Source organism: Populus nigra, chromosome 5 (assembly GCF_951802175.1).
Source record: "Populus nigra chromosome 5, ddPopNigr1.1, whole genome shotgun sequence".
NCBI classification, from domain to species: Eukaryota; Viridiplantae; Streptophyta; class Magnoliopsida; order Malpighiales; family Salicaceae; genus Populus; species Populus nigra.
The window spans coordinates 13,580,555-13,586,554 of NC_084856.1; the positions used below are offsets into that span (position 1 = coordinate 13,580,555).

General features: G+C 35.5%; 1 pseudogene; it reads right to left on the reverse strand.

The window, feature by feature from the left end:
• Nucleotides 1-2,784: 2,784 nt before the first annotated feature.
• LOC133693901 (dof zinc finger protein 4-like) lies at nt 2,785-4,139 on the reverse strand (annotated as a pseudogene).
• Nucleotides 4,140-6,000: the final 1,861 nt, after the last annotated feature.

The following is a 6,000-nucleotide window of genomic DNA, read 5'->3' on the forward strand; positions in this document are numbered from 1 at the left end:
TATGGAGTTTAGTGTTGTAAATATTGAGAGGGGTTAGTCTATGAGGGGACCTATATTTCACCTATAATAGTAATTATAACAAATGTTAAGTATATGAATGTAAAACGCACAAGTATATATGCATACAAAAAGAGTATATTAGATATGGATTTGCCTTCTAAATATGACAAATAGTTGCCACTCATAGATTTTAAAGAGCAAGATCCTTATGTCATTATCATACTATTGATGGAAAATTTAACTAGTTTTTCCTTAGCTTTTAGCCATACATTCCACAAAAGAATTGACATCTCAAAAGATTGTTTAGAGCCTTTTATTGATCATAAAAGAAATTTATATGCATTGCCAAGCTCAACACAAAGATTATTCAATAAAGTATTACATAGAAAGAAAGTCATTGTTGGATATATTTTTTAAGAATTCATTGGTCTCACTAAGATTCCTCCATAACCTATGTATATGACTTTTGTTAGAGAATAATATAAATCATATTTTGGAACCTCACCTAATAGCTTAAATTATTGGGTTGAGATGGTTCTTTAACATGATATCAGAGCCTTGATGACCAAGCGGTTACGAGTTTGAATCTCACCATCCCTATTTATTTGATAAAAATTAAGCACAAAGTAATGTGAGCCTGTGCAAATTTCAAGCTAAAAGGGTTTTCACTTGAAGGGGTGCGTTAAAGAATAATATAAATCATATCTTGAAACCTTACCTAACAACTTAAGTTATTAGATTGAGATAATTCTTTGACAGCCTCTAATCTAGTAGGATTGTAGTCATAGCTGATCAACTTCAATAGTAGCTTGATTAATCTAAGGTTGTAGAGTTTATAGTTATGAGTAATGGTTAGGTTGGCATATATTAATAAGGAGTTGTTGTTAGTGTCCAAGTTCTTGATGTGCTTTTTCAGCATCTTTTGCGCTTCTGTCATTTACTTTCTTTGAGAAGTCGCTACTTCTTTAGTCAAAACTACTATATCTTCTACCTTAGCTAATTCAGAGTTTTTCTCTTGTATTTTAGCATTCTTGGCATTTAACTCAGCTTTGAAGTCCCTAACACAACTGTATAGCCTAGTTCTATCTTTTTTGCCCCAGATAATTCTGCCTCAGTATCCATGAGTTGAGTCTTTAGCCTCTCTAACTTTTTTACCCTCATGTATAATTCTGTTTGGGTTCTTATGACCACTTTTTCCTAGTGCTCTACCATTTCTTTGTAATTTTCTCTCTTTTTCTCGGTTGCTCTTCAGGATTCTTTTTTATTATCTTATTTTTGCTATGCTTGAACCCTCACATTCCTTTTTGACTCAACATTAGCATCAACTAGTTTTTTTACCTCCCTTTCTACATCTAGTTCTTTCTCAACTCTCTCCCTCACAGCTCTCTCTTCTAGAAATTGTTGTTCTAATGAGGCTTTGGATATCTTTTCAGCTTCTAACTCAGCTTGCAACTACTCTACCTTTTTTTTTTTTTTTTTTTTTATCTCTTCTTCCTCTTCAAGTCTCTTTCTCTTATGCTTCACAACTTCAATCCTTTTTTGTGAAGTACCAGCCTCTTGGATTCTCATTACTAGACCACTGATCGATTTCCCACTCTGCCATTCTGGGTACCTTTCATTGACCCTAATCAACAAAACATCTAAGAATGTAATTGAAAGGTAAAAAAAATAAGAGAGAAAAAAAACCCTCACAATAAACAATGAAAGTATGAGCTCTTTTAGGATTTTCTTATTTATATAAATGAACTTTTAGTAGCAATCATGATGGATTTTACTACATTAGATCTAAACTCCTTTACGCTAAATGCTACTAAAATAAGCAGCATTGGGTATAAATGCCTTAGATTTAATATCTGTAAAGATAATCATTATTGCAACTAAAATTATGTTAAATACCGATAATTAAATATATAATGATAGCAATTGTAAAATCTCATGGTAAAATATATTTATAGCGGCATTTTAATTGGAATTTTTAAGAAAATGTAACTAAAAGATAATTTTGCTGTGATGGGTTGATAATAGATACGATAAAGAATATAGTATAGAAGACTTATAGGTACGCAAAAGTTTTCTACTTTTTGAAGAAACCCAATCAAGTTTGGTGGAGGGCTCATGACATATTAGAAGTCCTTCATTTGATTATTATCATGCATGGCATACTCTATCACTTCAAAACTAAAATAAGGTATCAAAAGATAGTTAATTATATATGCATGTTAGCTAATGTATGGTTGCACGGGCGTTTGTATGTGAGAGAGGGAGGGAGGCAGGGAGCTAGGAGGGAGCGGGAGCGGGGGAGGTGATGGTGGTGAGCATATTTTCCATTGCAAGATGAAGGGAATAAATCTAGACAAATTACTCAGAAGCAGTACAGAGCAGGCAGACAGAAGCCTTTGAGATAAGGCTGCAAGAGGAATCCTTCTTCCCAACTGTGAGAATCAAATTGCTTTTAATATTTAAACTTTTGATCACTTTCTCGTAACAATCAAAAGAATCTGCAGATGCCACCCTACAGACTACCATACCAACACCTTGCACCTGACCTCCACCTCTTAATATGTATGAAAAGGAAAGCTTGTACAGTTTTTATGTTAACAAAGATGATAAACTAAATCAAATTTTATTATTCTCAGAGTACAAGAACGATGGACTATAAATTGCCTAAAATCTTTGCATCATCTTTACAAGATTAATAACTGTTTGGAACCTTGTAACACCCTAGGCAGTGCACTATTGAATCCTGCATTTAAAGTAAAGAAAGATGATTTATATGAAGATGGATTTAAAGCCAATTATTGATATTTATATTTTCACTACTTGTTGGTCCTCGGTACATCCTCACAAGTTAAACAAACTTCAAAACACAGATAATCGGGAACAATAAAAGAAAGGGAAAGGAAATACTGATTTTACGACCATATTCTTATACCACACCCCAAACAACAAAGGAGATCTAAAAGATAAAAAGTGTTCTTAAGGATATGCACCATTAGTTGTTGGAAGACCAGACCATGAAAAAGCTTGATTCCAGTAACTGAATTCACCTCCAGCAACTGGAGCAGACTCCAAAATGGTTGAAGAAGTTGAAGTTGAGGTTGATGATGAAGTGGTCACATTGCTTAGAACTATTGCTGATGGGTTATCAGTATAGTAATTTGTTGATGATCTAAGCCTTTGATACAGTTCTTGTATCCCCGAGTTTTGAGCTTCACCAACAGTGAAGCGATTTTGTTGGAGCTGATTGCTTTTCCAAGAAGGGCTGCAAAGACCAAGAGAAGAAACTTGACTAATAGGGTCCAAGCCTAGGATTCTAGCATTCAAAGCAGCTGTTTCAACTGCTGGCTCACTTATCATATGCTTTCCAATCAAAAACCCCTCCTGCTTCACAGAAATAGAATTACATGGTGTACTCGGGTTAGGGTTTTGTATGGCTCTAAGTAAAGCAAAAATATGAGAATTCTGTGGTGAAGCCCGCATGATGGGGCTTGATGAAAGCTCGTGGTCAAACCCATTTCCAAAACCTGATCTTCCAATCTCAGATGCTATAGTTTTTATCTTACTTGTGCCAGATTTTCCAACAGAGGCCGATACGCTTGTGTTCTTGTTTTTTCTACATCCACCTCCAATTGGAACGTTTCTAAGCGCACCACCTTTAGTCCAATACCGGCGACAAGTCTTACAGAAGTGGCGAGGCTGAGTGAGGTTATAGTTGTTATAGTAACAGAACTTGGTGTTTGAAGAATCGCATCAAGGGCATCTCAATTTTTCTTGCGCTGAAGGTGTTGAATTAGTAGCTGAAGTAGTCGTCGTTGTGGAAGATGAAGGAGATGGTGAAGGAGCGCCTTGATCTAAAATGGTCGCATTGACGGGGATTTTCCTCTCCCCGCCAATTAAGCCAGCACCTCCTAAGAGTTCTTGAATCATCTTTTCTTCTTCTTGGATCTATAACAATCCAAAACAAGAAAAGCAAAGATGGTGAGAATTCTTTTTGAGTTAGTGGAACAGCTAAAGAAAGACAGCCAGGTTTTTATTGTCTGGTAGAGTATATGTGTATGTTGACCAATGTGAGAAACATGGGAATCTAATTTAGAAAATTCAGAAGATTATTGTTATTCGCTTTGTTGGCCAGTTATTTTATTTCTTGGTGTACGTAAGGAATAGATGATACAGAACAGCAGGATATTCGAGGGGATGTAATATAAACGTACAATGTGAAAGCACTCACTTTAATTCACATCGCAAAACACAAGTGGTCCTGGATTTGGAATTTCTCTGTCGGTTGTCTTTAGAAGGAAGTGGAATGTCTTTTCTTCATTTTCCGCTCTACCCTCCTGCTCATCTTGCTTTTTCATCATTTGACAACTCTAGTTTAATAAGGCCACATTATGAATTACCTTAATCTAATGATAATGACAGTCAAAAGAAATGTAACAAATTCAATATATATATATATATATATATATATATATATATATATATATGTATATTTAGAGAGAGAGAGAGAGTACAACTCCATGAAATGAGATTGTAGTTATAAAAAATAAAGTACCCACCAACACTTCTTTAGTTTTCACAATCAGTTGCCTAATTTACATCACTAAATCCATGAACGGATTAATCAATTTATGAAGTAAATCATACACCGAATGAAATTGTGTATTTAAGATATTAGAGAATTCTTTTTGATAAGGTAATGCCTCAACGTTATGATGTGAGGAAATCTTTATTTATAGAATCTGTACAATCATAGAAATGGAAAGCACATATACAGAATAAATAAATATGGAAAGCAAATCTACAGAGTAAATGAATAGCTATAATTTATAATTATAGAGTATCTATCACTCATATCTTGGTCATAATTAGGGGAACTAGATTTGTCTTTAATATCCCCCCTCAATGTTGTCGTGGTGGAAAAAGAAAAAATACACAACTTGCCACGATCCAATAAGAACTGTAATTTAGCCACCCCCTTTGTGAAGACATCAGCTAGCTAGAGGTGTGAGGAGACAAAACAGAGACTAAGAGTCTTTCCTACAACAAGTTCCCGAACAAAATGATAGTCAATATTAATATGTTTGGAGCGAGAATTGGTGACAGGGTTGGAAGCAATGAAAATGGCACTGGTGTTGTCACATAACAATCTTGGTGAAGAAGGGAGTGTGATATGCAGCTCATTAAGGAGTTGAAGTATCCAGGAAATTTCAATAGCGACAGTGGCTAAAGCACGGTATTCTACTTCAACACTTGAGCGAGCAACAGTGGTTTGCTTCTTAGAACACCATGAGATGAGACTTTGGCCAAAGTAAACAGCATAGCCCATGGTAGAGCATCTGGTAACAGGACAACCAACCTAGTCTGCATCGGAATAGCCAATCAAAGTGGAAGAAGAATGCTGTGAAAGCTGTAAGCCATAATGATAGGTGCCTTCAACATAGCGCAAAATACTCTTTAAAGCACGGAAGTGATTAGTTGTAGGAGCATGCATATATTGACATATAGAATTAACAATGTAGGACAAATTAGGCCAGGTAAGAGTTAAGTATTGTAAAGCTCCTACAAGCGACCGAAATTGAGTAGCATTAGAGTGAGGAGTGCCAGATTCTGTGAGATGAGACCTAACCACAAAAAGAGTGGAAATCGATTTGTAATCCACCATGTCAGCACGAGTTAAGAGATCAAGAGTATATTTTGCTTGACTCAGAAAAATTCATTTGTCATTTCGAATGATCTCGATACCCAAAAAATAATGTAAGTCACCAAGATCCTTCATGGAAAATTCTTGGGCTAGACGATTGATGAGTGTACGAAGCATAAGCTAATTACTGTCGGTGATGATCATATCATCTACATATAAGAGAAGATAAAGAACATCATGAGGACCATGATAAACAAATAATGAGGAATCAGCACGACTTGCAAGAAAACCAAGGCTAAGCAAAAAATGACTGAAATGCTGGAACCATGCTCGGGGAGCCTGTTTTAGACCATAAAGAT